Source organism: Elaeis guineensis, chromosome 5 (assembly GCF_000442705.2).
Source record: "Elaeis guineensis isolate ETL-2024a chromosome 5, EG11, whole genome shotgun sequence".
Classification (NCBI taxonomy): Eukaryota; Viridiplantae; Streptophyta; class Magnoliopsida; order Arecales; family Arecaceae; genus Elaeis; species Elaeis guineensis.
In genome coordinates this window covers 111,019,427-111,045,922 of record NC_025997.2, presented here as the reverse complement: position 1 = coordinate 111,045,922, position 26,496 = coordinate 111,019,427, and the positions used below count along the sequence as shown (strand labels likewise).

The following is a 26,496-nucleotide window of genomic DNA, read 5'->3' as shown; positions in this document are numbered from 1 at the left end:
GTCCTTTACATAGTTAGGTTGTCAATTCATAATATTTCTTATATCATAATTCTTCATAAATCATATTTCATATTCTAATTTTGATAATAAAATATATAATCATGTAATATCGAAATCAATCAATATAATGCATCATGGAATCAATATATTCAATCATGCTTCATCATAATATTTCAAATAAGATATTTTCATAACAAAATACCATTCATCCAATTCATGCATCGTTTCATAAATCATGTCAGAAAAATATATTATAATTTATCGATAAATCTAAAAAAAATAAAATATTACTTACCTCGAACGTATTTCAATAAATCCACATAATTCTATAAATTTTCTTCCAAAAATTTTGTTCGTAGATCATATCGCGATATCCCATGATCAAACATTCACAATCCTATACAGAATCAATTTCAATAATTAGAAAGAACACGAATATCATATTTCAACGGTTTAGATTGGGTCCGATCATCTAATTTCATCTAATCAAAATCTAATTAGGACCTAAACGATCCAAAATTTGACTATCAGATCAAATCGGATTCGAAGTGACAGGACCGAGGTTTCTTCATCGATTTCATAAAATCAAGTAGAGAGAGACAATTAGAGGAGAGAGAATTTATGAGGTACAATTTGAATTGATCAGGTGACACAATCCAACATTACGATTGGTCCAATATCTCGATTAGTGAAATCAACATGATCAAATCAAGTCATGGTTAGATCGAAATCATGGATGATCAAATCTAAAGATTCATGGTCTGATCAAGATGGTTGCCAGTACGCTGTTTGACAATCATGGATCAGGGTTCTTCATTAGAATCAGATCAAGACTATTAAAAAAAATTCCTTCATTCACTAACCTTTTTAGAGAGAGAATCAATCAAGAGAGAGAATATTTTAGAGAGAAAAAATTCCAGAGAGAGAAAACTCATCTTGAATTCTTCAGACAATATGATTCAATAAATTCGATCGATCAGATCAAATCATGCTAAGATTATCATGTGGATAATTTAATAAAATTATAGAAATTAAAATCTTAAAAATATCTAATCTGATCAAAGTGGGTGTCGGTATACCGTCCGATGATCACAGATCAAAAATCCATCATGATGATCATTTAAATTCATCATCATTCTTCTCAAAATTCTAGAAATCTTAGGAGAGAGAAATAATCTAGAGGAAAGATTCTAGAGAGAGAAAGTAAAGAGAGAAATAGAGAGAGAAAGTCCAATTCTAGAGAGAGAAAATATTAGTTCAAGTTGAAGGAAGAGAGGAAAGAGAGAGAAACTCTCTTTCTCATATTTTATTATTTATATCATTATTTAATAATTAATTAATTTTTTTTTCTTTCTTCTTTTCTTTCTTTCTCTTTTTTTTTTCTTTTTCCTTCACGGAAGAGAGAGGAGAAAATCCTATTTATTATTATTACATTATTATTGTATTATTTTTTTTTCTTCTTTTTCTTTTTTTTTCTTTTTTCTTTTATTTTTCTTTTCTTTTCCTTCTTCTTCTTCTTCTTTTCTTCTTCTTTTCCCATGGGTTTCTTTTGGGCTGAAACAGGGGATCTTTAATCCCCTCATTGGTTGGCCGATCGACTATGCAGTCGGCACGGGGATGGTCGGCGGCCGAAGGGGGGCGATCCAACGGTAAGAGGGGGACCAAACCAGTGGTCGGCAGTGACCACTGGCATCGAAAAAAATGGCAAAAAGAAATGTTCTTCCGCAACAAAATCCAGCGACTCCGATCGTCGGTGAGCATGCACACCGGCACGGGAAGGAAAAGGGAGAAGAGAGGAAGAGGAGGAGGCTTACCTCTGACGTCGGTGAAGCTTTTTCGATGAGAAATTGGATGGCATAGGGACGGTCTTCCGCGGGATTTTTCCGGCGATTGCCGCCGACCGGGCTTAGAATCTTCGGTGGAAGGAAAAGAGGAGGGATCTCCTCCTTAAATAGATTTTTTCAAGTAGCTTTAGATTTTTACTATCACTTATCCTTAAACTAATGCTTCTAACACAACTCATCCCATATCTCTTGCTTCATTCAATTTGGATGAACTTTACCGATCGTATCTGCCAGTATGGCTCGTGGATTCATCTCCTTTAACTCATCAACACACACTACAACAAAACAGGATATTAACGATGAAAAAATTTCATCGCTAATAATTTATTTTCATCGCTAATAGTTATTAGCAATAAAATTTTCATCGCTAATATTTAGTCACAGATGATACCGTCATTGATAATTTTTTACAACAAAAAAAATTTTCATCATAAATAATAAATATTATCGATGAAAAATTTTTACCGTTAAAAAAATATTTTTTTGAAAACAATTTATGATGAAAAATTTTAATCATAAAAAAGATAATTTATGATGAAATTAATTATTTATGATGAATTTTATTCATTGCTATTAATTTAATTAAATCTTTTTATGAAAATAAAATTTAAAAAAGTATTAGTGATGGAAATTTTTCATCATAAATATCATAATTTTTTATGCAAATTTTCATCACTAATAAATATTAAATTAGTAGCAATGAAAATATTTTCATCGCTATTAATTTAAATAAAAATTTTTATAAAAATTAAATTTAAAAAAAATTTAGTGATGTAAATTTTTCATCACAAATATGATTATTTGTGATGAAAATATTTTCATCACTATTAATTTAATTAAAAATTTTTATGAAAATTAAATTTAGGAAAATATTAGTGATGTAAATTTTTCATCACAAATATCATTATTTATGATGAAAATATTTTTATCACTATTAATTTAATTAAAAAATTTTATAAAAATCAAATTTTAAAAAATATTAGTGATATAAATTTTACATCATAAATATTTCAATTTCTGACATAAATTTTCATTGGCAATAAATTTTTAATTATTTGTGATGAAAATATTTTCATCATTATTAATTTAATATAAAATTTTAATATTTTTAAATTTATTAAAACAATTTATTTATGATCAATTTTTATTACTAATATATTTTTTTACGACCAATATTTCATTGAAAATAATTTCATCACTAATAATTTATAGATATTTATTTAAAAATAATTTATGAATATATATATTTAATTTATATTTATAATATTTTTATAAATTTAAAATATAAAATTATAATAAAAAAATTATATAATAAATTTATAAATAATTTTCATCATTTTATTATATTAAATTAAAATTAAAAAAGATCTAAAATAAAAATAAAAAGCTACACAAATAGGCCGTCAAGTGTCGGCATCTGCAAAAAGAGAATGGGATGGGGAAGGGGAGTGCTCGAATGAGTTCAGACCGGCCTGCTGCTGCCTCGTCAACTATATCATCTACTCCATTTGCACTATCAGCTCCATTATCTAGATCTGGAGCTGCTAGTACTCATCGATGCGTGCAGTCAACTCATCAATTCGCTGCTCAGCTTACCTCTATACCTCCACCAGCCGAGCATCACAGGCAGCATGGATGTCAGCCCTATATGAGCATGAGGATAAAAGAGCAGTGAACCCATGCCCTAGATTCCTAACATAATAAGATCTCATACCAAGCACCTGATCACAGATCTCATCATCTGTGGGTGCGGTCGAGCCCTCAGGAGTAGGTTGGGAACTGATATCTATCATATGGTCTTGAAAATTAAAATTATAGCTATTTTAATTTCGTACTGAAAGTCAAACTATGAATAAAAAAATAATTAAAAAATTTACAAAAAACTCTGAGCTCCCCATCATCCACTCCCCTGACTGTCGCTGGTGGGTCCACTGGTAGATATCAATTCTATTAGGAAGCTCACCACTCTCAATATCTCTCTGTAATTTGAGAATAATTAATTAAAAAAATTTTAAATAGATAAAAAATTATATACTAATTAAAAATTACTTACCATCTGCTCCATGGGACGAGCGAACGATCTCGAACCCCCATAATGCGGTATGGTCTGTCTATTCCGATTCACAACGTTCTGGGCACATCTTCTCTATACAGTTAGCAGTCAAATTAGTAGGTAACAAACTAAATTTAAGAATAAATAATTTAATTATTAAACTCTATAAAAAAAAAGTTTAGATATATAACCTGATATGCTGGATCCTCATAATACCGGCATATGAGAGCCCAATTATCCATAGTGATGCTGTCATAGGGTCATTGCTGCACTATCTCCACCTCATGATCTTGCATCACATGGTACCAATGCTGATGGATGCGGTGGTGATACTCCTTAAAATGCAAAGATAAATGAGCATCCATAGCTCACCGCATACGATCTTCCTCAAAATCAATAATATCAAATACACCCTGTCAATAACAAATATTAGAAGAATACCATACTAATTAAATATTCACAGTATAATTTATTTTATCGATAACTGGGTGTAGAAAATCTCTCTTTGAGCCAATATAATGTGACACCGATCGAAAAGCTAAAACGAGGGCATAACTGCGGTATATGATGCCCAGCTCGGTCTGCCACGACTCGCACCATCCTCTAATGGGTTTGGTGTAGCTAGGTGGTATCTCAATACAGAGATGTTGTCCCAAGTGCTTGCATCTCCAACGCTCTAGAGCGAGGTTCTTCGATGAACCTCGCCCTCACCTCACTACTGGTGAAGACTGACCTGAAACAATAATAAATAAATCATTAGTATAATAGCTATCCAAATAAAAAAAATAAATTTCATTATATAAATAGTATAATAAAAGCACTCAGACCTGCTAGTGCAAGACCCTCTGACGACGGAGTTGGTGCGGCAATGGAAATCGGTGAAGGCACCTCAGCCTTCGGGATAGACTGTGAATGCAAACATCGTCGTCTGTCTTGTAGTGCTATACCTGCAATTCTTGACATATAAATGAATATAATATTGAACAATAATAACAAAAATAAATTATATTATAATGAATAGAATTATATCGCATACTATTATTGTAAGAGAAGGATTGAACAAAGAATATAGATCTACTTATCAATATTCGTATCTTCCTCAATATGTAAATCCTCCTCCAAATCATAATAATCGACATATGTGTAAACCTAATCTCGAGGACCCGATGATTTTTTATTTTTTTAAAAATATTTTTTATCTAAAAATAATAAATAATTTTTTATTTTTTTAAAATATTTTTACCTAAAAATATTTTTCTTAAATATTTTTTTCCTAAACGAGCTCTAGACTCGACCTCCCATGGCCCCCGCTCTCACGATGTCGGTGCTGTCACACACCCCGCACCGTCTGGACTCGACCCCCGTGACCCACCTTCCCATAGCACTGCTACTGTCACCCACCCCTCGCGAGCCACCCCCCGTAGCATTGCCGCCATCTCCAACCCCTCGTGACCCGGATTCCAACTTGGATCTTGATTAGATCTCGATCTGGATCCCAATTCGAATTGAGATTTTGTCCCAAATCTTGACCTCGATCTAATTCGAATCATGATTTAGATTTAATTTTTATTAATCAAATAATAAAATATTTGATTAATATTTTATTTTTTTATTTTTTTTATTTTTCTTATTTTTCTTTTCTTTTTTTCTTTTTTCCCCCTCCTTTCTCTCTTCCTTTCCCCCCTCCCCGCTATCACCCACCCCTCCTCGATCGACCACCTCCCCACCGTCACCCACCGACTGACCCCCTCTTCGACCAACCCACTTTGTGGCCCCGTGGCATCGTCGTGTCATGGTCGAGCCCATCCCCACCTCGTTTCGCCCCCGACCGCCCCCGACCCCGTCTCCATCGACCGACCCCGTCCCTGGCCTCGCGGTGCTGTCGACTGCCCATGGCCACCAACCCGCCCCCATCTCGCCCCTGATCACCCCCCGACCCCATCCCCACCCCCGTTTCACCCCCAACCACCCCCCAACCCCATCTCTGCCGGCCAACCCCCTCCCCTGCCCCATGGTGCTACCGGCCGCCCACGACCACCTAGTCGCCTCTGTCTTGCCCCCGGCTACCCCCTGAACCCATCCCCACCATCATTTCACCCCTGGCCGCCCCCCGACCCAGTCTTCTCCGGTCTACCCCCTCCTCGGCCTTGTGGCACTACCGACCGCCCACGCCCCCCCCGCAACCCTCTCCCCGATGGCCCAATCAACACAAAAAAAGGGTTGGAAGAACCTTACCTCCGACAGACAGCAACGGCAATGGCAATGGCGGTGCAGCAACAGTGCAGACGGCGGTGGCGATGGTGGGGATGGGCTCGCCGGCGGGAAGAGAGGGGGGAGAGCATGGAGAGGGAGAGGGGAGAGGGAGAGGGAGAGAGGAGAGGGGAGAGGTGAGAGCTCAAGGAGAGCATGCTGAGGGAGAAGGGAGAGAGGAGAAGAGAGGAGAGAGAGGAGAGGGGAGGGGGGGAGAGGGTTTTGCGTGAAGAGACGTCAATTTGACGGACATTGAATGCAAAACTATTAGTGATAAAAAATTTCGTCACTAATAATATTATTAGCGATGTAAAATTATTTTCATCATTAACAATTTCTAATAAAAAAAATTTCCTACTCAAAAAATTTATCATCAAAAAAAATTATTTACGATGAAATTTTTTTTTGTCATTAATAATATTATTAGCAATGGAAATTTGATTTTTGTCACCAATAATTTCCATCAAAAAAAATTCTCCACTAAAAAAATTTTTTTGCCCAAAAAAAAATTTTATCAATGATGAAACAAAAAATTTCTTCGTTAATAAATTTATTAGCAATAAAAATTTAAAATTCATCACCAATAATTCCTGCCAAAAATAATCCCCACTAAAAAAATTTTCATCTAAAAAAATTATTTGTGATGAAAACAAAATTTAATCATTAATACAATTATTAGCAACAAAAATTTAGTTTTCATCCCCAATAATTCCCATAAAAAAAAATTCCCCACTAAAATTTTTTTTTCTCTAAAATAATTTTGTAAAAAAAAATTATTGGTGATGAAAACATAAAATTTAATCATTAATAAGCTTATTAGCAACTTAAATTCAATTTTTATTGCCAATAATTAATTTCTCCACTATTTTTTTTAAAATTTAAAGACTATTTACGATAAAAATTCATTTTACATTGCTAATAATTAAATATCTTTCCAATAATAAATTCATAAAAAATTAATTTTAGATTTTTCTCATTAAGAAAATTTTCCATCCAAAAAATTTAACAACAAAAAATGATATTAAAAAATATTCATGATAAAAAATAAAATTAATTTTCTTTAATATAAAAAAAATTTGATCTAAAAAAAATTTCCAAAATAAATTCATTAAAAAAATTAAATTTTTATTAATCAAAAAATTTTATATAAATAGTTAATTTATAATTTTTTCTTCAAAAGAATTATGTACATAAAAAATGTAATTTTGATGAAAAATTTAATTTACATCACTAATAATTGTTATAAGAAGAACTACTCAACTTTCGCAATGGAATGGGCACTATGAGAGATCGATAGCTTTGAAGTCTTCGATCTCTAAGGAGCTCATCTTCTTTTTGGAGTCCTCGTTCTGAAAGTTGGAGTATGAGAATATCATAGAATTGTGTGAGCATAATGATCTAGCAATTAACCAGATTCAAAGCAGACCTACAGGTAGTATAAGTTGTGTTATAAAGTACAAGCTTATATTTATGCTTTACATTGCTAGAAAGATGAGTGCTCATATTATTTATTTTCTTATGATTGAAACTTCTACAGAGATATATTTGAGTATCGATCGATGTGGGAAGCAATCGTGGAGGCTCCTTTCATGCAGCTTAAGGCAGACACTCCATCAGAAAGATTCATTGATATCACTAGTAACAGTAACAGCGATGAACAGATAAATTTTACATCACAAATAAACGTATAGCTTATTTCATTCAAAAGAATCTATTCATTCTAATTCATAAATATCATCCACTTTCATATGATTTTTTCATATAAAAAGTTTGATCTGGATCATAACTCATATTTGCTTTTTTATCATGTAAAAGGACAAAAGATATATATAGCTGCTACAAAAAATAGATGCAATTGCCTTACACAAAATCAAAAATTTAAATTTTATGATTTTTTTAAGTTTTAATTTTTTTACATATTGATGATGAAAATATTTTCATCATAAATAAAGGTATTTATGATAAAAATAAAATTTTTATCATAAATAATATTATTTATAATGAAAAATTTTATTGCAAATAATAAGTTTTATTTTTTTATTTTTAAATTTTTTAAGTACTTATGATGAAAATATTTTTATCATCAATAATCAAGTATTTATAATAAAAATAAAAGTTTCAACATAAATATATGATTATTTATGATGGAAAATTTTCATCACAAATAATAAGCAACTTTTGATTTTTTAAATATTGGTGATGAAAATATTTTTATCATAAATAATTGAGTATTTAGGATGAAAATCTTTTTTGATCATAAATACTTAATTATTTATGATAGAATATTTTTATCACAAATAATTTATAATTTTTGAATTTTTTAAAATTTTTATTTTTTTTAAAAATATTGATGATGAAAATATTTTCATCATAAATAATCAAGTATTTATGATGAAAATTATTTTTCATCATAAATACTTAATTATTTATGATGGAATATTTGTATCATAAATAATTTATAATTTTTAAATTTTTTAAATTTCTTATTTTTTTTAAAAATATTGATGATGAAAATATTTTTATCATAAATAATTGAGTATTTATGATGAAAATTATTTTTAATCATAAATACTTAATTATTTATGATAGAATATTTTTATCATAAGTAATTTGTAATTTTTGAATTTTTTAAATTTTTAATTTTTTTAAAATATTGATGATGAAAATATTTTCATCATAAATAATTGAGTATTTATGATGAAAATTAGTTTTAGTCACAAATACTTAATTATTTACAATATAATATTTTCATCATAAATAATCTATAATTTTTTAATTTTTTTAATTTTTTTATTTTTAAAATATTAATAATAAAAATATTTTCATCATAAATAAATGAGTATTTATGATGGAAATCATTTTTGGTTATAAATACTAAATTATTTATTACAAAATATTTTTATCATAAATAATTTATAATTTTTGAATTTTTTGAATTTTTTATTTTTTAAAATATTGATGATGAAAATATTTTTATCGTAAGTAATCGAGTATTTATGATGAAAATTATTTTTGGTTCTAAAAATTTATTTATTTATGATAGAATATTTTTATCACAAATAATCTATAATTTTTGAACTTTTTTAAAATTTCTTATTTTTTTTGAAATATTGATGATAAAAATATTTTCATCATAAATAAATGAGTATTTACAATGAAAATTATTTTTGATCATAAATACTTAATTATTTACCATGAAATATTTTCATTATAAAAAATTTATAATTTTTGAGTTTTTTAAATTTCTTATTTTTTTCAAAATATTGGTGATAAAAATATTTTCATCATAAATAATCAAGTAGCTATGATGGAAATTATTTTTGATCATAAGTACTCAATTATTTATAATAAAATATTTTTATCATAAATAATCTATAATTTTTGAATTTCTTATTTCTTTAAATATTGGTGATAAAATATTTTTATCATGAATAATCGAGTATTTATGATAAAAATTATTTTTGGTCACAAACACTCATTTATTTATGATGAGATATTTTCATCACAAAAATCTATAATTTTTGAATTTTTTATATTTCTCATTTCTTTCAAAATATTGATGATAAAAATATTTTTATCATAAATAATCGAGTATTTATGATGAAAATTATTTTTGTTCTCAAACTCTTATTTATTTACAATTGAATATTTTCATCACAAATAATCTATAATCTTTAAATTTTTTAAATTTCTCATTTTTTTCAAAATATTGGTGATGAAAATATTTTCACCATAAATAAATGAGTATTTATGATGAAATTTTTTTTTGATCGTAAATACTCAATTATTTATGATAAAATATTTTTATCATAAATAGTCTATAATTTTTAAATTTTTTATGTTTTTCAAAATATTGGTGATGTAAATATTTTCATCATAAATAATCAAGTATTTATGATGAAAATTATTTTTGATCATAAATACTCAATTATTTATGATAGAATATTTTTATCACAAATAATCTATCATTTTTAAATTTTTAAATTTCTCATTTTTTTTTCAAATATTGGTGATGAAATATTTTCATTGTGAATAAGATAATTCTGATGAAAAAATATTTTTCATCATAAATACTTAAATTTTTATGATAAAAATATTTTTATCATGAATATTTTGAAATTTAAAATTAAAATAAATGATGTATTATTTTTGATGAAAATATTCATCATAAATAATTTATATTTATGATGAATTTTTTTTTCATCGCTGACAGTAAACTATTTACGATGAAAATATATTTTTATCATAAATATTTTATTATTTATGATGAATTTAATTATTTACGTCGTAAATAATTCCATCGTAAAAATATTTTTTTCTTATCGTGATATTTTTTTTGTAACTCACTCATCATATGAGTAAGTAGACATCAATTGGTAATCACCTTATATTTTCTAATATTATGATCTTCTATTGGAGACCATCTGTACCTCAATGACTTATGCTCTATTATCATAATAACTTACTCATGTTATGAACTAAGTAAAAGTCTAATACATTACCTTAAATCTGCACAACAACTCATCTTTGGTTGTTTGCTCCATCAAATCCCACAAAGGCCAAGCTTCTTTAAAGCACTGCTTCAGCCAAACACAAATCTGATATGACATCTCAAGCTCGATGAATCTACTCATTAAACTTCAACCAAATTAATCATACGAAATAATAACAAAAATAGATGTCAAATAAGAACATGTAATTACAAAACCTACTTATTCATTTTCACTATGATGGAAAACTTATCTACCTTAATGGTTGGCTTAGGGTTAGGTTGGTTCGGGCCTCTTGCATGCATAGGGTCAATTGAACCCACACTGTCGGGTACATGAGGTGAAAGATTGATAGAGGACTCCACAGGCAATAAGCCATGCCCCTCAGTAGGTGGAGGTACGTTAAATAGCCTATAGATAGATTGTTGTGGTGTCTCCCAATATTCTCATCATGTTCATCTCCATCATGTTCATCTCAAAGCTGTTGTCAGGATACATCTCTTTCTCTACCACTCCATCCACTAAGTCTGGATGCTCCACCATGTGTCACTATCCCTATTCATATACAAAGGTTAGATGCATATATTTCATGAATCTAACTTAAGATCGCATATATTATTTGCAATAATATTATACATACCCACAATGTAGGCATAGATCAAATAGTCAAAATAAATATTTGATAAATTATGATCAAAATTATCTAAAATATATATAATTGTAAACAATCCAATATGATAGTACATAACACAGCAACTAAATTTAAATGTGAATAACAATATTATATAAATCAATCATTATCGCTATCAAGCAACTCAAACTCATTTTTTTTCTCATCAAACTCGTCATCGTCTTCAAATTCTTTTTCTTTTTTTCATCCTTTGCATCCTCTTCATCCTCCTCTTTTTTTTCCTCTTCCTCTTCTACAACCACTTCTTCTAGTCTTTTTTGCAACTTACGTGTCTCATCATCATTAAGCATTTCATATTAAGAGAAATCAACTAGCAAATTAGGTGCATCAAGTTCTTCATTAGCTCAAACTATAGATGAGTTTGTGATCTCATCCTCTTGATACACATCAATATCCAGAGATACATTATCCACTAAAAGAATATCAAAAGAATTTCTAGCTTTAGTTTTACATGCAGCCCACCAATCACATGTCTCCCTACTATTGCATGGATAAACAGTGTAATATATTGGTTGCACTCATCGTGCTGATACAAAAGGCTCATTGGTATTCAATCGTGATCTGTGGTGCACATCCACGAGACTATGATCATGTTGCACTCTTACGCATCTCTCAGCATGATACCAATCGCATCTAAAAATTTTACCTTCTACTCACATCATAAGTATTCACTCCCACTCTCCATAATTGCTTCAACTCCTCAATTAGTGGCCTTAGGAATACATCAATATTCATGTTTGAACTCTTCAGACCTGATATCACCATGCTTAAAAAAATGTACTACCGCTTAAGGCACATCCATGGAGGTAAATTGTATATTGTAATCAAAACAAACCAACATGAATGAGATGTTGATGAATGTCCAAAAGGATTGAACCCATCAGTATACAATCCCAAACGCACATTTCTGAGATTGGATGCAAAGTCAAGATGGGTTCTATCAAAATGCTTCCATGCCTCATTATCATATGGATGTGCTATAAAACCATATGCACACCTATTAATTTGAAGCATGCCAAGTCATATGTTATACTATTTTTTGTGACATAAATAGTCTTTGAAGCCTATTGGTTAGTGAGAGATATCGTAGTACTTTAAAAGGGACATTCTTTGCCCTTGCACCATGATTATTTCTCTTAGATTTCCACCGAGCATGACCACAAACATTGCATTCTATCTTTGCCTTATCTTCCAAATAATACAACATACACATATTAGGACACATCAATCTTTTAATAGCCAAGGCCAAGCTTTCCCATCATCTTTTTAATTTCATAGAAGTTATCTACTAGCATCTCATCTTCTAATAACAAGCCTTTGGCAATCGACAGGAGATGATTATAACAATTTTCATTCATATTGAATTCAGACTTACAATTTAAGAGTTGTGACACTGTAAATAGTTTGGTGTGCTTCCAACTACCCTCCCATAATGGCTCATCCACTACTCTCACCAAAGAATAGAATTTCTCAACATATGGATTCAGGGGTTCATGCACATTATAACCCTTCTCATTGGTGATCTTCATATTCAGTTGCAATTCTTAAAATTCTAGACCGAACTCTTCTACTACCAATCTTCTGTATGGATTAATATCATCTTCTAAAGATTTTTTGATGTGACTATAAGTCTCACCATGTAAAGTCCATATGGTATAATGCTCATCAAAACCTTTATAGTAAAGGTGCAAAACCACTTCATCTCTAATTCAAAACTTCAAGATACGATACTTTGAACATAGACATCTAATTCCATTTCTATCGACATTATTAGGTTGTGAAAATACAAACTGAAGGAATCTTTCAACCTCTTAAATTTGTCAGTGATATATCCATTTCTCAAGTGATTACGCATCCAATTACGATCACTGACATAATGTGTCCTTTTTACCTACATAAAATCAATGTACAGCCAGCACCTTTATCAATCTATTTGCTAAAAAGAAAAAAGAGTATACACTTTTGCCCAAAAAAAAAAAGAATTGATATAGTTTTCCCTATATTATCACATATTCAACCTACAAATGTTGTCAACAAACAATCCTCAATGAAATAATCACCTACAACTTAAGTGGCAGTCATGCAAGGACAAAAAATGTCATGAAATTTAGAACTACTTCTAAATTGATTCTAATTAAGACTTAAACCAATAAAAGAGAGTTTTGATCTATCTTAGCCTCCTTTCGCGACATGTGGTGGCTTCTGAAAGTAAAAAAAAATGGCCAGATATTTTTTTCCCTTTAGCAAGATATAGGAGAACCATGAATTGAAAATTTTGTAGCCAAAGAAGAATTCTTTTGATGGAAAATCTCCAAACCCTACAAAACATTATGCTTCTACCAAGATTAAGCTCTCAAAACCTCAAGGGACCAACTCCCAATGCCACAACTCGCACAAAACTCATATGCTTGAGACAAAACCCCAACTAGAACCTAAGAAACCCCTCCGATCTCTCTCAGGTGCCCTCCTTTCCCACAGATCTCGAAAAAAGAAAATGAAATGAAAACAGAAAAGAGAGAAAGGAAAAAAAATATCAATCTATGTGGGGAAAGGTGTTACCTTTCAATTTTTTCTATCTTTCCCATTTTTTTTCTAGTGATTTTCTCTATATTTGCCTAGGGTTTTTCCCTCTAGTTTTTCTATCATTAGTAGTTTCAATTGGGTGGGAGGCTTGGAGTGGCCAAATAGGAAAGCTTAGACAATGGTTTGGTTTTTGTGTTGGGTATTAATATATAAGAGGACTTTATGAGTTTCAATCAAATGGGAGACTAAGAGTGGCCATTATTTATATATAAGAGTATAAACAAGATAAATATAATATTAGTTAATTTAAAAATAGATTGATTAAGATAGTTGTTAGGCCATCCAAACTTTTAGAACTCAAATCCTCTCATCCTTCAATTATTTATATATTTTTATAAAATTTATACAATATATATATATATAATATATATATATATATATATATATATATATATATATATATAATAAGGGGGCATCTGAGAGGCAAGTCCCAAATCTGAACGAATGTTAATTTTAAATTTCAAATGTACCTCAAACTCTATAATGTATAATTAAGCGGATCATTTTTGGGTTTGGGATAAATCGGGTATCCAAAAAAAATCTGTCCAACTGTCATAATAAAGGAAACAACAAGAACACAAAACATGCAAAACTATAGTGCACATTTCCAGTTTCAAACTTCTTAAGTGAGTCTCGATCCTATCCAAATGGTAAAAACTAAATCAAGCTATGAAGCATTTGAATCTTAAAGAGTACATGACATAGGAAATCACAAATCTTATTATAGTGATATCTGCTTTGTAGTTTTTCATACCAATGCACTAAATCAGAAGCCTCTCCTAATACCAAGATGCTCATCATACCAGAGTTCTCAAAATCACTAACCATGATGTAGACATGTTGCTTTAACAAAGTGATAATTCTTTAAAATAAATAAGGAGAAGGCAACAAATACTACGTAATCAGCTAAGTACAAGAACATGGCAATAATAAATTATGAAGAAGATTCAGCTAGTAAATTCTCATTTGAACATTAATACAATGTGTTACTAGAACCTACAACTTAACTTTAAAAAATTACATCGGCATTTATGGTCAAAGAACAAATTTAAACACCAATTACTAAGAAGCTATTGAAATTAGACACCAATTTAAACAAAAAATGCTGGAATAGAAAAATCCTAATTTTTGAGAAAAAAATCCTAAATGATTGAAATTGAGAAATCCTAATTTTCAAAAAATCTAATGGAAACACATCTCGATGGAAAAGAGAGAGAGAGAGAGAGAAGGGTGGCTCACTTGTGGAATGAGTGAAACTTGCGGCATGCTTTATGCTGGTTGAACAGTGCTCTTTGGTGCCTGTTTAGTGGCTGGTTGAATGATTCGATGTGCTATGTGCTGGTTCGATGAGGGTCACTTACGTGAAGTGTGCTCATCTCTTGCTCACCTCGCATCTTTCAACAGTGTCATTTGTGAGCTGCTCACCTCCTGCTCATTCGTTGGAGAGTTGGAGGGGTGGTGGAGTGGAGGGAGAGGTGGATGGTTTGTTCTTCAATTAGAGAGAGAGGGGCGATCTGATGAGATCTGAATGGGTTAGAGAGAGAGGGAGGGGTGGAGGGATTCTTTTGATTTAATTTCTATAAGAGATCAGTATGTGGCACTAATTTTGCCAATGAGTTTTATTTTTATGTCAGTAAGGGAATCTATAAGTGACATTCACTTGGTACTAGATTTCAATATCATTAAGAGATTTCTAAGAAAAATCCCTCTCTAATATATTCTTTTTACTTTTAAAAATATCTTATTAGCACCAAGGATTCATCCTTTGATAAATCTCTAAGAGACAGAACTTCCCTTACAAATCCCTTGGTGAAAATAATAAGTAATCAGTCACTGATTCCTTACAGATCATCGAGGAATTTCCAAGGGTAGTAAATCCTTCACAGATTGCTTAAAGATTCTCTAGTGAAACTGGATTTTGAATGCAACTTAACATCTCCTGAAAATCCCTTTCTAATCCTTCAATGATTTTTCGAGAGATAGATCCCTTAGTGATATCTCTTAGTGAAATGTTGATTTCTAGTAGTGCTAGAAGTAAAGACATACTCAAAGAATCTCCATCTTGCTTGAAGTTTATTAAGTCAAATAGATCAAAACCTTTCTCACTTTCTCTTCCTCACTTGCCCCTAATGGTATCAACCTTTACAAACACCAATCAAGTCTAAGCAATTTTTGAAGTTGGTAATTGGAAGTGGATTTATTAACATATTAGCTAGTTCATTGCAGTGGCTGTCTTCTAAACTAAGAGTAAAGATATTTCTTGTCAGCGATTGTCATTTATCTAAGTCACTTGCATAATCAAAACTAATATAGCCTATAATACTATTAATTAATGTGCTACTATGATAAACTAAGCCAACATTTGTAGAGCCATTCAAATATCCCATAATACATTTCATAGTTGGCTAATGTATCTTTCGAGGATTGCCCATGTACCTGCTAACTATAGTAAATAGTATGTGAAATATTGGATCTAGGGCAAATCATTGCATATATCAAGCTATCAATTATACTAGCATATGGAACATGTGACATATGCTCCATCTCCTTCTTAGTTCACAGTGATAATGAGCAGATAATTCAAAATGTGCAGCCAAAGAAGTACTGTCCAATTTGAATCTATCCATACCAAAACATTCAAGCACCTCCTCTATAGATCTCCATCCCAAAATCTTCTCTACCAGACACAAATCCTTCATTTCAAATTCACCACTCAAATGAACTTTCAACTAGTTGATTTCAGATTTATCCTTAGTTGTAATCAATATATTATTAACATACAATAGCAAATACATAGAGAAATTATTGGTAAGTTTTCTTTGATAAATATAGCTATTATGATTTTTGATAGAGCCATTATTAACCATAAAAATGTGAAAACTTTTATACCATTGCCTAGGTAACTACTTCACACCATATAAAGAAGTTTTCAACAGACAAACAATTCTCTTTATCTAGAATAAGAAATCTTTCCAACCATGACTGCTCTAACTTATCATACAAGAAGGTGGTTTTGACATCAAATTACTTAAGCTCTAAATTAAATGCACAAAACATAGCTAGTAAAACACGTATGGAGCTATGCTTTACAACAAGAGAGAACACTTCATGAAAGTTCACTCTCACCTTCTGAGTATAGCCTTCTGCCATTAAGCGTGTCTTGAACCATGCTACCTTAGCCCCAAGAATGCCTTCTTTCTTCTTGCAAACCCATTTATAGTCTAATATATTTTTATCCTTGGGCAGCTGAACTAACTTTCAAGTATAATTTTCCTGAAGTAACTCAATTTCTCTATCCATAGCTGTGATCTATTTTGCAAATTCCTTGCTTCTCACTATATCCTGAGATGAGAAAGATGCCTCACCCTCAATACTATCCAACTACTACATAGAATGAACTAAAAACACATATCATAAATGTGGCCTAATCTGCCTCTTCTCCATAGCAATAGTAATACTGTACTGCTGTTGCTATGGTGACACATCATTCTACATAGAATCTTGCATCTCTATCTCATTGGACTGAATTGGAGAATTTTGTGACACTCTCCCTATAGCTTTAACATCAACTTCCATTTATTTACTGACACCATGATTTATAACGACACTATCAATAGATTCCTTCTTTGGTTCAACATAATAGACTGATAAAAAGTAATATCTCTACATATTAATTTTGGATGATCTAGAATAATCTTTACACCATAATTTATACCCCTCAGCCAATTTGTGTAACCTAAGAATATGCATCTTTGTGCATTCGGTTCAAGTTTATCATCATTCACATGAATATATGCAGAGCAACTAAATATTCTTGAACTAGAATAATTAATAGAGTAATCAGACTATACCTCATGTAGAATCATATACTCAGTTATAGTTGATGGAGATCGATTTATCATATGTCATGCTGTATTAACTGCTTCAACATAAAAGATTTTGTTGAGTTTAGCATTTGAGAGCATACATCAAGCTCTTTTCATAAGTGTATTATTCATCCATTCTACAACTCTATTATGTTATAGTGTTCCTTGTACAACATGATATCTCACTATATCTTTATTCTTATAGAACTATCAAATTCACCCGAATAGTACTCCAAGCCATTATTGGTCTCAATGTTTTAATCTTTTTTCAGATTTGCTTCTTAACCAAACTTTCCACTATTTGAATTTAGCAAACACTTCATCCTTGTGTTCAAAAAAAACACACAGAGCTTTCTAGAATAATCATCCATGGATATCAAAAAATAATGATATCCACTCCTCGATTCAATTATAGGAGAACTTGAAAGGTTTGAATGTATATAATCTGACATATCCTTGGTAGTGTGAATATCAAAATTGAACTTTATCTTACACTATGTGCTACATACATAATGTTCACAGAAGTCCAAATTTTTGACACTTGACGATCTCTTTATGTAGTTTTTTATTTTTATTTTAAATTTTTTATAATTTTAATTTAATATAATAAAATAATAAAATTTATTTATAAGTTTATTATATAAATTTTTTATTTTTATTTTTAATTTATAAAAAATATTATAAATATAAATTTAAAATATGTATTCATAAATTATTTTTTTTAAAAAATATGTGTAACTTATTAGCGATAGAATTATTTTTAATAAAATATTGGTCATCAAAAATATTTTATTATGATAAAAAATTGATTGTAAATAAAATTTTTAATAAATTTAATAATATTAAAATTTTATATAAAATTAATAATGATAAAAATATTTTTATCTTAAATAATTGATATTTATTAGTGATAAAAATTTACATCAAAAATTATTGTATTTACGATGTAAGCTTTACATCGCTAATATTATTTAAATTTGATTTTCAAAAAAAAATATTATTAAATTAATAGCTATGAAAATATTTTCATCGCTAATAATTACATTTGTGATGAAAAATTTACATCACTAATATTTTTATAAATTTGATTAATTAATAGCAATAAAAAATTTTCATTGCAAAAAATCATATTTGTGATGAAAATTTTTCATCGTAAAAAATTTTTAAAAATTTGATTTTCATAAAATTTTTTAATTAAATTAATAGTGATGAAAATATTTTTATCGTTATTAATTTATTATTTATTTGTGATGTTAAATTTTATCGAAAATATTTTTTTTTATGACTAAAATTTTTCATCATAAATAATTTTCAAAAAATAAATTTTATTAATGATGAAAAGTTTTTGTTACAAATAATCGATTACTCATGATAATTTTTTTTTTCATCATAAAATATTATCAATGATGTGATTATTTGTGATAAAATATTAATGATGAAAATTTTATCGCTAATAACTATTAGCGATGAAAATAGATTATTAGCGATAAAAAATTTTCATCGCTAATAACCTATTTTGTTGTAGTGAGGAGTTAACAGTGATCAGATTCTATGAATATCTGATAAAGGCTGTGCTGGGATGCGACATAATGCATGAATATCAAAATGAGTTCGGATCTCTTTGAAAAGATCATCTTAGGTTCATAATAGATTCCAAAGATTAGATAGAGAGAGAAAGAGAGAGTAGAGAGAGACATAAAAGAGGAGAGAGAGATAGGAGAGAGAAAATTCTCCCTCTTTCTCCCCTTTTTTTCCTTTCTTTCTTTACTTTTCTTCTTCTTCTTCTTTTGTTGTTTCTTTTTTTTTGTTCTCCCTTTTCCTTTGGTCGAACAGGGAAGAGAAATAGGGTGGTGGTTTGTGCTCCAGTAGGTGCAGCGGCACAGCTGAAGGTCCGGCAACGGGCGGTGAACCGCTGGTTGACAGTGGTAGAGCAAGGGATGGCCAGCGACAAGTGATCGGCCCACAAAAGAAAAAACAAAATACATGAAAAAATAGGGGACCACCCCCTTTTCTTTGATTTTTCTGATCATCAGCGGCCAAAACCTCTGGAGAAGAAAGCAAGGAGGTCGGGGGGTCATGTTCCATCGCTATGGCACCACGGACAGCAATGCTAATGGCCGAAAAAAGGAAGAAGAAGGCTCATTCAAACAGGAAAAGATAGGGGTTCTTATTTGATGGCTTTTTCGGCAAGTCCAATGGTCGCCAGCTGTGCATGATGTCTTAGAAAAGAGGGGAAGGAAGAGAGGAAAGAAGGTCGGAGCTTGCCTCAGGCTCCAATGACATCTCTGGCTCCAATTTTCGACAAGCAAGGGTCTAGAAATCTGACATAAATCAAGAGAAATGGAGAGAAAAACCTTGGTGATTTCTAATGGAGATTCATAGGAGAGGGAGAGAGAGTTTTATAGGATGGAGGGGAGGTTGAATCTTAGCTGGATTTGGTTTCCTCTCTGATCTATTCTCGTGGAAGAAGACTAGCTCCCGATGGGAGTCTTCAATATTCTCTTTTCTTTTTTTTTTGTTTTCTTATTCATGCCCTGAGATTCATGTAAGGGGAAATTTTTGAGGCTGGGTATTACATTAAATTAAGAAAAATGTAGGAAACAAAAATAAAAAATTTCAATTATGAAATAAAAAAATAAAATTTGAGCATATAATTTGTCCTACCATTTGCCTTCCCTTTACTATCCTAGATAATGAGTTAAAGTGTTAGAGATAATTGGGACAATTAAAGACTTACAAAAGGTGATCCACAATTGGTTTAGAATGCAAATTGTTAGTGATAAAAATCAATAATTTTCTGCCATTCCCTTCAAAATATCACCTAGAAATCAGAATTTTATAGAACCAAGTCCTAAGTAGATTACATATGGTCTTTTTTATCCAATTAAGCAATTATAGCCAATGTTTAACCAAAACTCTATTAGTATTTATCTTGATAAGTTTAGATTACTAATGCAAGAGTCATGTCTTCAATTTTTCATTCATTCCTTTAACATGCTTCATTAGCTAATTTGGCATGACTTTTTTTTTTATAATAAAATAATGAAATCTACTGACTAATGATACAAAAATGAAATTAATCAAATAATATAAGAACTATTTTTCTAGTTATCTTGTTTGTCTTATTTGTTTTTCTACTTTTATCTAGTAGTTTCTATAGCATTAGAAATTTCTGAAATATTGGATGACTTCATAATCCTTATATTATCTAAATATCTATATGTATATATATATATTTTTTTGTAAGAAAAAGGAGATATGAATTTAGATTCTTTTAAAAAAATATCAGATACATCTAGACAAGTAGAGGAATTATTGAAATGTATGCAAAAGAAGAAAAAAATTAAAGCAATAGATAACAACTCCAAATTAATATATGCAAAAGTTTGTCAATGCCATTGAAAAATGTTTTATTAGTTCAAGAAATGAGATGGAAACTCTAATACTTCATAGCATGTTGTCTTTTTTGTAGACAGATGAAATCTTATAAATCATGAATCTCTGAGGCATGTAACTTAGAAATCACGGATTAACACATTGTAGAGTTGAAAGAAGAGATAAGTGAGATGAATATTCAAAAGGCCTGTAAGATTTAAAAATATATTAAATAAAAAATAAATATGTAATGGACTCAAAATTAATTGTTATAATTCTAGTAGTTAAAATAAGATTCGAAAAGATAAAGGCACACTTTAAATAAATAAGCCAATATATTTTTTGAAAAATTTAGTATTCTACTATAAGTTGAGAAACCACAAAAATAAAAATATTAATAAGTATAATATGATAATTATGAAAGTTCCAAATGATAAACAAAATGGAGACAATGTTACTTCAAAAAATAGTAAAACAGCTCAAATTAAGTTTTATTGACTTGACTTGGATAGTCAGACCTAACTTATAGAGTAAGACTTAAGAGTTGGACATAGTTTAAGGTCTAAATTAAGGGATTAGTTTTGGATCTTATCAAGTTGGACTTGATCCAATTAGATCTAGAGGTGCCCTATTTGATATCTGGGTCTAGCTTGGATATAGTTTTGATTAGTCTTGAAAGTAGAGCAAATATGATTTAAACCGACCAAGCATAGTGCTAACTGGTTGTCTATGCTGAAGCTGGTCCCCTATGTCTTCCGAAAGATGAGCTTACATGTGAGTCTGCAGTTGTTACTGGTGCTTAGATTACTGAAGCAGCCATAAAGAAGATTAATGATGGGCCATTCCAAGTAAAAGTTACAAAACAAATATTTTTGGCCGAGGTGAATGCTATGAATTGCAAGAAATTTTTGATGTAGGGATTTCAACAAAAGCAGGATTTGATGGTGATGATTTTGAAAAGAAATATGTTACTTGTATGTCCAAATTAAGGGATACTATTGTGCTTCCTTGTCAGCAAATGGAGAGGATTCAATAAACTACACGATGCTATTATCTCATTTTTTTCCTTTTAGGTATTCAAAAGGTTGCTCAAGGAGACAGGCGAATATCATTCCACTTGACTTCTCTCCCATGTACATGGTAGAACCTCAAGTTTGGTAACTTGGTTTCATATTCCAATGTGTGTGCAGTGAATGTGCAAACACATTAAGGCTTCAATCAAATAAGTGCCCTAAATGTCTCCAACCTATTGAAACAATAATGGAGATATCAAATAAAAGACAAGGAGAAAGAAATACAGAGTATATATTGAAGCATAAATGGTTGCATTAACCAATTGATTTTGAGTTGCTAGCCTGGTAACCCCGGCAGTTTCCTTGTTCCTATTGGCATCTCTTGGATCTGTGCATATATTATCATATTGACCTGGTGTCTCTATTCTCTACATTTTTATATTCGCATGTGTATGTGCCCATTATATATAAATGTCTATATTTTGTATTTCAGGATTTTGAGTTTCAGTTAGAAGAGTTTATATAAGCAACTCAGGAACAGAAAAATTTTTGTATGAATTTGTGTAGTATTTATATGTGTATTAGAATTTCATGTGAATATATTTCAAATAATTTTAATTTTTTTCTTGCCTTAACTACGTCTCATGTGACCCTGATCATTGTGCGTAGAAACAAACCTCTTGCTTTTTGCTACGTGTATGTAAATATGATTGCAAGCTATGTTCTGTTTGGAAGGGATATGATGTCTGTATATGCATTATATTCTTGGCTTACCTAGCTCAACAAGGCATGAACATAACCTACCCTAATATAGAGCCTCAACTTTTTTTTACTCTATTATAGTACATATCTTTTTATATTTCAACTATATAATGAATATCTAATCCTTCTAGATATTTCTAATGCATGATGTCTACATTAGGGAGATTATATGGACTTAGTTTATAAGATTTCTAAAGAACAAGTTATCAGGTTCCACTGGAGAAACAAGCCAAAAAATACAAAAAAAAAAAAGAAAAAGAAAAATGATATATTTCACTTTAATAAAAATGACCTTTGGTGATATTTTTAAGTACCGCTATATGCCAAAAAATGCCACAAATAGCTTTTTGATATTTTTGTGATATTTTCTTATATACTATCTTAAGATGGTATTGATAATTAATTATTAATATTTTTAAAAAAAATAATGATAAAAATTTTTATTTTTGCGGCATATGTGAGTACCTTTAAAATTTCAAACTCGTCATATGTAAGTGTTTTTAAAGTTTTAATATCGGTATTTTATATATATCTATAAAAATTATAAAAAATAAATTATATATCTTAAAATTGAAATCAAGGGAGGATTCAAACCAGCAATCTCTTATTTGAATTGGTAAGCTCTTAACCACCATACTATAATTCAGATTATTAGCATAAAAATAGTTTATTTAATTTATTAACATATATTCATATCATTAAATAAGTATTTGATGTATATTTAATATGTAATATTTTAATCTTTTAAAATATTTTTATTTTTCACAAAAATAAAAATGAACTTAATTTATTTAATTCTTTTTGTTTAAGGTTTTATTGTCAAAAATATTTAAAAATTAATTTTGTGCATCTCCATATTCATATATATAATTTTTTCATAAATTCTTTAAAAATATATAATTTATGATTACTTTTATTAATGCTATAATAAAAAGTAATAATGATTTTTGAAGCAAAAAATGTTAATATTCTTTTATTATATTTTTATGCTTAATATTTTAATATAAGTCCGATCAAACCAATAACCTATATATAGTAATGCTAAGAATATATGTGGACAATAACTTATTTGATTGGATCGGTATAACTAAACCAATCTTGATATCAAAATTAACAATTTAAGATTTAGCGACAATTCTTTAAAATCTCATAAATTATAATATTATTTATTAGTAAATTAGTTAAATGCCATAATAGCAATTCTAGTTTCGAGCATTTCAAGTTATATGCTGTAAAATATAAATTTATAGTGATATTTATAATAAAGTACCGTTAATAAAAATACTTATTAAAAGATGGCAGTATTTTTACTATAATATAGTAAAAAAAATTAGTGGCATACAATAAGAAATGACATAAGTAATTTGCCATAAAAAAATATTTTTGTTGTAGTGTTCAATTATTAAATTAAAGAAAAAAGTCCATACTCTATATTCATATATCAATGCTCACAAACTCCAAAATTAATTATTATCATTAAAATATTAATATTCACCAAAGGGGAAGGAAATGAAAAAAAACTGCTTCCCTTTGTTTTTGAGGTATGCTAGAAATACTTTAGTCCATTCAGGAAGTATTTGTGATGTAGGTCAAAAATATGTGACCTATAGTTATTTGACTCTGAAACATCTTATATCTAGTTTCACCATTGAATACCTCAAAATGTGTGTAAACATGGACAAACATCATTCGAACTAAAGATAGTTACAGACGTAAGAGAAACAATGTTGAAACATGCTCGAGGACCAATATCCAGCACCCTTCACTACCACAAGTCCTCATGTGGTCTTTAGATCTCTCAAAGATGTTTGAGATGACTTTTCAATGCATTTTCAGATCTCAGACAAGAAAGTTGTGTCCATTTTACTAAAAATCTATCATGTTGATGTCTCGCGGCTGAAGTTCAGCTTACTTTGCCATTCCACAAAATTGTTTGGTTAAGGACAATTTTTCTAGACTTCTGGTCTTTACTTGTTCTCTTCTAGAAGCCTCTGTTCATTAGTTTATATGTCCTACAAAACCTAGAAAACAACTTTTTGTTATTTTATTTTATTTTTCTTTTTAGGAAAGCTATATCATATAGAAATAGAAGTTCTATGAGGCTTACGAACCCATCCTTATAAATATTCCAACACCTTGATGATTAAAAAAAGTTTGTAAAGCTTGTCTTTTTAGTGGGTGCACTCTGGTATTCTCTTTCTACAAGTAGATTCCATGCAATCCTAGTGCATTATGTAGAATGATAAAATGACCAATTGGTGGAATTCTTAGAAATAATTAGAAATTACCACTTGTCCCTTCTTCTAGTTTCTTCATTAGCCTCTAGATCCTCAGCTTTTCATTTTTCATATTGATAACTGCTTTCAAAATCTTATGTTTAGATATACTTTTATGATATAAATTGTTTTAGTTTTCCACAAGGAAACTTTGAAGGCTCCCAACCTACATGCCACTATAAGCAAGAAAAAATGCCCCAAATACTTTTAACACCTTATCTGTATTTTATGGCATTTTTCTATGGGACGTCTTAAGATGGTGTCCATAATTAATTATCAATAGTTTGGGAACTATCTCTTTTTTTTTTTGCGGCAATAAAAAGTGCCCTTAAAGATTCAATATCATCATTTTTTTCTGATTTTTTATAGTACTTATATAGGCCGATAATAAATTATATGTGACACATTAGGATAGCTAGCAAAAGTTTATATACCGATGGTGTCACGGCCCAGCCCATAGGGGCTCTTGGGCCTGGCAAACCTTAGAGAGCCCGAAAGAGCCCCAATGGGAGGAGGACGAAGACTCCTAACCGGAGTCTTCTTCCTCTCCGACTCTGATAAAATCAGATCGATAGAGTCCGACTTAAGTTAGGATAACTCCCCTATAAACCTCTCCTTCCCTCCCTTAGGTCTCTACAATAGGATTTTGGAGGGATTTTTAGGAGATTGGAGAGATTTTTCAAGAGGATCCGCGGGCTCTTGAATGGGAAGAAGGGGGTTCGCCGGAGCTCTTGTCGGCCGCTGGAGCAAGGTAAGCTCCTTCCCTACTCTTCTTCCTTTCAGGATTTTTTTTTTCGTCGGCAAGTGACGGCAAGCTGTTGAATTGGAGAAGAACAGGGCCATCCTTGTTTTTCTTATTTTCGTTCCCTGTGTGCCGCCAGCAACAGCCGCCGTTGGGGCTGTCGTTGGGCTTGTGGTTTCACCACCATTGGGGACTGCCAAGGGTGGCTGAAGTTGGCCTTCCTTGGCCACGTGAGGGGGAGAGGAGATGAGGGGATCGGGTCCCCTATTTTGGATGAGAAGAAGAGAAGAAGAGGTTCTTCTCTCTCTCTCGTTTCAAATAATTAAAAAAAAAATTGGGGACAAGGGTGAAGATCCTGATAAACCTTAATAGAAGATTTTAGAAAATTAATTCAATTAATTTGATTTATTTTGTAATATTGATTTAATAGGAGAACAGTCCATCGAATAGGAGGGCAGTGAGTAGGATTTCTGACATCAAGACCATAAGACAGTGAGTTTGATTTACCACTGATTAAGGTAAGAATCTCCATACATGATCATCACTATATA

At 30.4% G+C, this 26,496-nt stretch overlaps 1 pseudogene; it reads left to right on the top strand.

Annotated features, from left to right (window-relative positions):
- LOC140858030 (uncharacterized) overlaps positions 1–26,155 on the top strand; it is a 97,245-nt pseudogene extending 71,090 nt beyond the window's left edge.
- Positions 26,156–26,496: the final 341 nt, after the last annotated feature.